The 9170-nt window shown below is 38.9% G+C and overlaps 1 protein-coding gene across 1 annotated transcript in view; it reads left to right on the top strand.

Annotated features, from left to right (window-relative positions):
* Positions 1-4329: 4329 nt before the first annotated feature.
* The window catches only part of LOC119653134 (S-adenosylmethionine synthase), a 52827-nt gene continuing 47986 nt past the window's right edge, over positions 4330-9170 (top strand). Inside the window, exon 1 of the mRNA XM_038057665.1 lies at positions 4330-4448. The gene's annotated coding sequence lies outside the window, so the exon portion shown is untranslated. The remainder of the gene's footprint in view (positions 4449-9170) is intronic.

Here is a 9170-nt window from a genome sequence, read left to right as displayed (position 1 = left end):
GAAAGCACAACATGAAAAGTGACCACGCTGTTGCTCACCGTTACAGAGTTATAATGCTTTTCGTGAAGAGTTTCCCAAAAAATCACAATTTCCCACTCCCTCAATCATTCAATTCAATCATTTTTGTCGTAAGAAGCGACTAAAAAGGATAGAAATTTGTGGGCTAATAACCTACAATTTTGAAACTTTATTGCTACCGAAATGTCAATAACGCCTCGGATAGGGCCTGATCTCACGGACCTTTAGCTATCGAAAACGGACACTCCTCGATAACGGCAACGAGTGTCCTCAGAATGCTCGCTTTTTCCAACTTGAGCGGGAATCTCAACGATATAGGTATGAAATTCTACGCCTAAGCGAAGTAAGGCAGGTGAGACTCTGAAGAGAACTTCTCTCCCTCTTGCGGCAAGGAGCTTTTGTACTCTGGAAAGCGATGTCGGGTTGTTTCTGACGGCTACCGCAAAGCGCGATATCTTCACCTTTTTCTAACTGAAAGATTCCGGTCCTGGTTAAGGAGCATCACGATTGTACAATTCTATGCACCAACGAAGACTTCTGATAACGGATGCCTTCTATATGCAATTACACGCAGTACGGGGCACGCTTTTTAAAGATAACATTGTGATCGTGATGGGTGATCTGAATGGCAAGGTTGGCTCTGACAGCACCTTGCTCGGACATGAGATTGGGAAACATAGTCTTGGTGACCGTAACAATAATAGTCAGAGGATCGAGGATTTCTGCAACTTCTACCGCCTCGTCGTTGACAACTGACTGACACCGTACAAGCAATCAGATCCGCCACTTCACGATCAAGAGTAGATTTAGAGATTGTCCCTTGGATCTGCATATCAAGACAGCTACTGACATCGATCTCGGAAAAGACTGCTTACGTCCACTTGTGTGTTGCGTCCGCCATTTCTCGCAGAGTTGGGGAGTTGCTACCGCCTAAGATCAATATCGACCGCTTGTATGTATGCCAATCGGACGGCAGATACACTGAGTAATCCGCCTGTGAATATCGATGACCATTGGGCTGCCGTCAAGAATGTCGTCGGCCACATCCCGAAGGGGCGATTGATATCCCGAAGAGTTCAGCGTAGTGATAAGAGAGAATTCGTTATCGCACTGGTCAGCGAAGCAGAAGATACCGCAGAACGAAAGAACTTGCATGTGGTAGCAAATCTTTCGATAGTCCCGTGAAAGACATTAAGGTCGACTTCTCATCCAAGATGACGAGCAACTGAAGATGTGGAAAGAACACTTCACCACGGTTCTTAACTGTATCATATCCGCTGACGTTCCCTCTCTTGTAGATGAAATGACTAGTTACCGTAACATACGGATACGGGCTGTTCTTTCAAACAAAAAAGAAAGCTTTCCCAGAAAGTGGAAGAAGTAGCCGTTGCAAAGATAATAATAATAATCGTTGGCGCAACAATCCATATTGGATCAGGGCCTTGAAGAGATCATTCCGGAGAAACTAATAGCCATTATCAGAACAACCTATGATGGCGCAATATCTCACCTGTTGCATCGAGGTAAAATCTTTGAGGATTCTGAGGTTCAAAGGGTTGCATCCTGTCAGCAATATTATTTCTTCTTGTTATCGGTGACGTTCTTCGTGCTGCCTTGCTCGGAGGACGTGGAGGAATTCAATGGACACCTTTCCCAACGTCGAATACGCTGATTACACCTGTTTGCTCTCGCACCGAATCATGGATCTTGTTCAAATGGCTCTGAATTCGGAAAGAGAGGCAAGTAGAGTTGGACTGAAGATAAAAACCAACAAAACCAAGCTTCTCAATCTGACGGGTCGTCACACTCTCCCTATCTGCATTAATGTGCAAACCATCGAAGCCGTCGGTCAATTGTTATATCTAGGAAGCATAGTTTCTGCTAGCTGTGCTGCCCAATGCATTAACAGCGTTAAATCTAATTTCGCTTCCCTGTCTAAAATCTGGAAATGCAGTTATCTGAACACCAAAATCAAGTTGAGACTATTCTGTGATAGTGTCCTTTCTATATTGCTATATAGGAGTAGCACACAGTAGTGACTGGGGAGTCACAGTCACTCAAAGTCTCCAAGTCTTCATGAACACCTGTTTGCAACGTATCAACGGAGTATGCTGGCCTGATACTATTTCAAACAGAAAACTTGGTCGGCGTACAGCCGTGTCACCTGTGACAAGATCTGGAAATTGAATGATAATTTTAAGAGATATAATTTAAAATTCGCTTAGAAATCGAAAAAAACCCCAAATTTTGAGGAGCTACTCAATGCCACAGCCTAAGCTCCGCACATCGAAGTGGCGGAGGACCTATAAGCATCTGTTCCTCCATCCACACTGGGAGAAATCATGGATGCACAAAAAAATGCTTAAAAACAACTAAGCACCGAATGTAGATGAAATGCCTACGAAGCTACTAAAAGCAAGGAGTAGCATATAGGCACTATTTGGTGTAACGAAACTATGCGAAAGATTAGTGCAGAAGTGTAATTTGGCTTAGCCTTTTTAATAGATAATGGCAAACTCCGCTAATTATAGAGGGGTATTGTTGCTGTGTATAAAATGCTTCCGAAATCAATGGAAAGAAAGTTCAAAACCAACTAACAAGATGTTTCGATTCACGCTTCGGATTCAAGTAAGGCTGACGCACAACATTATTTAATATCGCACTGGAGTAGACAATCTGAAAAAGGCCAGTGAATCTAAATACAGTGCAACCTTAATATAACGAGCCTCAATATAACGATTACCCCGATTTAAGAAATTTTTGGGAATCCCCTAGAAATCTTCATAAGAGAATAATTTTGTATAGATTACAAAATAAGCACTGAAGAAGGGCACATGTTGCGTCCGAAACACGCGTTTGCTACCTCAACATAAATAAAATTCTATAGTTTAATCGAAAACCTTCCCTTTTAATAGTTTTCTTTGATTACGCTTATCCCGTATTACTGTAGCGAGTCGCGGATGATGAACCAACCCGGAAAGCAAAAAATCAATGCTTCTGAACGTAAAATCCTCAGGACAATTTTAGGCCCAGTGAATTTGTACTTATTGTATGACGAATCAGAAGCCGCCTTTCGTGTTAAAATTCCGAAGCTCCAGTAAGCAGGCCACGTAAAGGGTATGGATGACAAGAGAATTCGCAGGCGCCTAATCAAAAGCAAAGGGCAAAGGCTGTTCGAAACTTTCTGTAGCTGTGAGAAACAGGCTGGGTTCGTATGTACTACAGCTATACACAGGAGGCAGGAGTATAAAGGCACAATGCTCTTCAGAGTCACCTGATCTCACTTCGCTCACGCTTATAATATCCAGCTTATATCGCCGGAACTGTCCCTCAGAGAAACCAAGCATTAATCCATATTGGATCAGGGCATTCAAGTGTGTTAGAGCACTTCATTCGGGACCGCAACGCTACACTATAGGAGGCAATATGGTCAGCATCCCGCTCGCCCGAGATTTTTAACCTGTTCTAACTCAGGTACTCATTCACAGCTAAGTTGAGACTGTAATCCGAGATCCAGTTGAGATAACAAACCCGTCTGTCACCAGTGAAATTCGAACCGTGACCTTCCGCTACGGCAGCCCAGCGCTCCAACCACTTGAGCCAATCCGGACACAAAATGCCCTCGATATTGTTGTCAAGGAGATCGCGCATAATCCAGAAACCAATCAAAATCCAAATCAAACTAAAACAAATTAAAATCAAATTACAGTTCATACTCGGTGGTTTTTCAATTATAACTGAAAAAAACAAGTAATCGGATCCAATTTGTTAATTATTATATTTACTATTTCATTGGGCCAGAAAAAAGATGGTGACGTCTTTTTAACACCCAGAAGAAAACTTCTGAAGGTATTTCCGTAATATTGGTCTCAAAGTAAGATTTTCTAGAACATCTTCGTCAAAGAGATAAGTAATATCAATTGATGGTTGTTGGCAAAACTGTATCAAATGATCCCCTCAACTACCGCTAAAAAAATCATAGACAAATCGGAAATTTCTTTTATCAATTATTGTTATTTAGATGATTTTGCTATTTCATATAATTTAATTGATAATGAAAGTACTTATAGAGGATTTTGAATTTCTATCTGGCGGAGCAGTGAATTTATTTGTGTTTGTATTAGTTTTTTGTATACCCTCACTCTACATATAGTATATACCATATCGTCAACACATTACTAGACAATTTTATGTTAATATAGAGATATAAATACTCAACTTTTCGAAGTTCACATTTTATTCTCGATCGAGTTGTTACCGTTTAAACTTCTCCTTTCTAAAGACCTGCAGTGTTTTCTCTTGCAAAAGTTGGTTAATTGTGATCCAGTGTTGTTTGGTTAAAATTGTCATATTTCAACATTAGAGAGTAGTGAAGAAGTTGTTGTTTTAACTGATGCACAACTATTGAAATCCTTAGTTCAAATATCAGTGTAAGTGAATTTTTATTCAAAGGGGCGTCTCGCATACCTTACAAGTCGGTTTTCGTGTCCTTATGAAATAAAAAAAACATAAATGCAAATTCTTAGGAAACACTATTGAACAATTCGAAGTTTGTGAAATAGGATCTGACAATTTGCAATGCCTACAGAAAGTTGTGCTGAATATTTTGATCACTTTGTGAAATATGCAACAGTTGTTGTTCCTGATACTAACATCTCATGGGTTGTTTCATTGTCGGAATTTAAATTCAGTGAAAACGTTACGTTTGTGTTAAAAAGTTTTACAATATGATTATTCTATATAGTGACTAGGTGACGACAGCAGGGTTCACCTCTTTCTAACCGCAGATAAGCTCTTTGCAGTTAGTTTCAAATTTGGTTGGCCATAAGTTATCAGTTATTAAAGCAACATTGCATAAGCGAGAATCCCTTACTATTCGTGTCTATTATATACTCCTGCTAAACGTAACTACAAGCAATCTCACTGTAAAGGAATGAGATTTCGTCAATTTATTGAAGAACTTTTGGTGGACTACACCGTCCTATACGTCTACGCAGTCCCAGCAAACTAGACACGGACTAAATCTTAGTGTTCTTGTAAAAAAAATCGATTTCCTTGTGTTCTACTTTTGGTCCAAAGACGGGTTGCTTCCTAAGATTTTCTATATCCGAATGAGAATTATGGCGAATCTATCCAATACGTTTCTCAGGAACATATATATATTATATTCAATTCTAGTTCCAATCCGAACTTTTAATCCATCACACCCACAAGTCTGGATGTACAATCTGTAAACTGTAAAAAACTGTGGAACTAAAAGTGAGGAAAGAAAGATACCTGGAAAAGATAATAGCAAGAGTAGGTGATGACCATTGTGCTTCTCTCAGCGTGAGATACTGATCTTTAGTTAACATTATTAGGGAAAGACTTTCAGTTCAGGATTTCCGACCCGATAAATATTTTCAGAGCTGATCCTGCGTAAACGGGTTACCGAGTTCCTTTTTTGGCAATTCTTCAATTGAGGTGCATATTCTAATTCGTAAGATAAATCTACCTTGAGCCGACCGCAACGGTACAGTTTGAATTAAATTGTCGACAATGGTACAAAGAGTGTTACCAAAGGTAACGTCAATCTTCAGACATCGGCTTGTTAAAAGAAAAGAGTGATTAACCAAACAATTTTCTTAATTATTTGCGCATGACAGAAACAATGTATCAAAAAATTGCTTTTAGTAGTTTTTCCTTTGATTAAGAGAAAAGGTAGATTGACCATCAATCCCCTGCGAATCGTCCAAATCGAAGAAATATTTGTAATGATGCAGAAGAAAGCAGAGGAAGTTTCATGAATTATTTCATGAAAGACAGTCAAGGTTCATGGCAAAAAAGTCGCACTTTAATAAATAAATCAAAACACAAAGTTCAATTATAGACGTCGTTTTCGTCACTATGAAAGTTCGTATGATTGTATACATACTAGTATTTCGAGAGCAACTTGTTTCTTTCCTTTGTGTAAGATGTCCCTAGACATTTTTGATTTGATGTACCAGCAGCGCTAGATTCGGATTCTCAGTTGCATCTGGAAGTACAACTATCCCAACTATCTCATAACCAACATCAAGTTGAAACTGCTTCTAATCTTCATCCTGCGGTACTTTGTTCTGATACAATTTCGCAGGAGAACTTCATCGGCTTACGGACCAGATCCGCTTGGACCTGTTGATAAAAAGGTGGAAATTCTTTTCAATTTAACTGATCAGTTCAGTTAAATTGTCTGTTTTGTCAAAAACCCATGTGGGGAGTTGGATTGGGCGGAGAAAATAATAGGCCTGAATACCCTTACATTTTTTTAATCTACCTTTTCCGCTTTTACGAAATAAACATTTACAGATGAATAGTGTGAACATTCATGAGGTGACATTAGAAAGGATCTAATACCTACAAGGGTCTTTTATCGAATGTGAAAAGAAACTTCCAATTGGCCTACGATTAGTGAAACAAAATTACACAGAATTGTGAGGGGATGATCATACTGTACTATCACTAAGTGGTCCGTTACCTGGTAGAACTATGGCATTATTCCCCAACACGGACGCAGTAGGAAATAAAGAAGGCAATCATAAAAGCTAAAACTGCACCCCAGCAAATCATCCCAATGCCACAACTACTATCTCCATTCATACCCATTTCCAATATTACACTGTTTCCTACCAAACCTAAAAGCTCCTCTGCTCACCTGAATATGACTTCTAATCATCCTTTTGAACCACTCCCTTATTTACTTCGTATTTTCAGGGAAATCTGTTATCCGTTTTGTGAAAAATCTTTTCACTACTTTTTAAAAACAAAACCTTATTAACCTATTTACTGTCTACCTGTGTGTTCGTCTGTCTGTCTGTTACATGCACTTTTCTTAGAAAAGGCTACACCTCTTGGAAGGGAATTGACATAAACAAATTATGAACTCCCACTCATACAATCAATGACATAATTTCCTGCAGTTTAAACGGGGTCTCCGTAAAAGTGAACAGGGAGTGTAATTTTTTTTTCTTTGAATGTAGCCACGTGGGCTATAAATGAAAAGTTTTTATTAATACTTTACAAAACAAGTCCTAGATTTGACATCAATAGCGCAGTAGAAAAGTTAGGGGTTGAAAAGTTGAAGTGATACAGGACAAACTAACCAAATTACTTCTCATGCCGATAACTGATGAGAGTACGCTAGTAAATTTTCAGGTTTTACTGTAAAGTCCCTTCAATTGTTCGTAGCATTCTTATTACTCACATTCAGAACACAACTCTTAAATAATATATACAGCTCATTCGATGTGATCGATCTGATTAGGCGTTTGTTTCGGTCAGTTAAAACCTAGCTAACCTCATTACCATCACAAAGCCACCGTTCTGAACTCCATTTTGTTGCTCATAGAAATCATCCTTCTCCCCTTTCATTGACTAATTGTGTAAATAATAATAAGGACTGGTAGACGATAATAAATTCGTTCAGATTCCATATTCCGATAAAACATGTGTACTGCAGAGCAGTGGGTTTGTAGAAATGGTTAAAAACCACCGTAGCTGTTCCGTCGGAGAATATACTTTGGGGCACGATATAAGTACGATTGACAGTTCTACCAAGTGGTGGAAAGATAGTCGCAACTGTCCCGCATATATTCGTAGCAGAAGGCTGAGTAAGTTGCTGTGGAGGTAGTTAGAATATAGGATTAAAATATTGAAATCGTGAATCTCGGTCTAGGGGAAGTGCACGGCAAAGAGTATCTATTTCTAAATAGTTTCAACAGTAAACTAGGTTTGTATTGGATCCATTAAATGATGTCGTCCGGCAAGTAAATGAGATTATGGAAGTTAAGCCTGCGTGTCATAATGGGTCTGTTGAACTCTTCTTAAATATTGACGATTTACCTGATTTGATGCCGTTACCCGATGGCATCTGGGTTTACAAAAATTAGATCTGGAACAATATGGATTTCCTCCAAATGGTAATTTACATCTCCTCTGTTGCTGCTTGTTTCTCAAAACACAGTATATGGATCCTGCAACCTTTATTATCCCATCATTGCTGCCATCCGCAAAAAATTCTTCCTCGTGGAAAGTCCACATCCGAATCAAATGATTTTTTTCTCCTTTTCTTATAAAGATAGTGATCTTAACTCACTAAGATGTATTCAGATCATTTGTCATCGATTATTCTTTATATAGGAATACCACACTCAACTTTCCACGGCCATTATGCGGAATTAAACGGGCACATCGGCCCCACTTCTAAAGTTCGCGGTCCTAGTCAATGCCACTGCTCTGACAGAGAACTCATATACGAAGGGGGCTAAGGAATGCCTTTTGAGGTCAAAAATTCTGTTATGGAGAGGGCTGTGTAACATGAGGCATTTGTCTGTAATCTCTGGTCTCATGCGAATGACACTATTTCTAAGCCCTTCAGGAACGTCTTTATTTGTGCATGATTTCTCCCTGTCAAAAATCAAATCAGCACTTTTCCTCTTAATTTCTGGATCGTGTTCAAAAATCCGTGATTTCTGTTTTTTCGATTGTCTTTCTGTCAATTGTGAGGATTTTCGGCATTATTTTCGTACAGATCTTCCGCATGTGCAAATGTTCAATCGAATCTGTTTAAATTTAATTGTTCACTCAACATTGTTAATGTTAGACGACAATCGAAGTTGAAAACCTTCCCAAATGGTGTTGATCTTAAAAGTGTTCTTTGTCTTTCAAAATTTAAAACTTAAGCTGAGGTCAAGAATTCCACATAGGGCTGTTTTAACTTTTCAGTGGCCACACTTGCCAATTCTCTAAGCTTAAGGAAGCTTTCCATACTCAGAACGCAATTAGGATAGTAGAGTAGTTATGAAATTGTGTCGGGAAACTGGAAGCTGAATGCTTCAGGTATGAAGGTATGATATCTTTGGCCTACTATAACTTTGTTAATAATAGTGCAATTTCCACCAAACTCGGTAGAATCATGCTTTGTATTATATTTTAGGCTATATTACTGTAATTTCATTATTCTCGGATGAACTTAAGGAGGGGTTTGCAATGAATTGTTAAAAATTATGATAATATACTATTATTAAGTCCACTTGAACAGATATCCGTATGGAGGGCATTTCGGAGCCTAAGCACTTAGGCACGAACACGAACCTGTGTTCAAGGACTGGCGTAGAAGTTGAATTTCGAGGTGA

Source organism: Hermetia illucens, chromosome 3, assembly GCF_905115235.1.
Source record: "Hermetia illucens chromosome 3, iHerIll2.2.curated.20191125, whole genome shotgun sequence".
Lineage (NCBI taxonomy): Eukaryota > Metazoa > Arthropoda > Insecta > Diptera > Stratiomyidae > Hermetia > Hermetia illucens.
The sequence above is the reverse complement of the archived record's forward strand: the minus strand, read 5'-3'. Positions and strand labels throughout refer to the sequence as shown.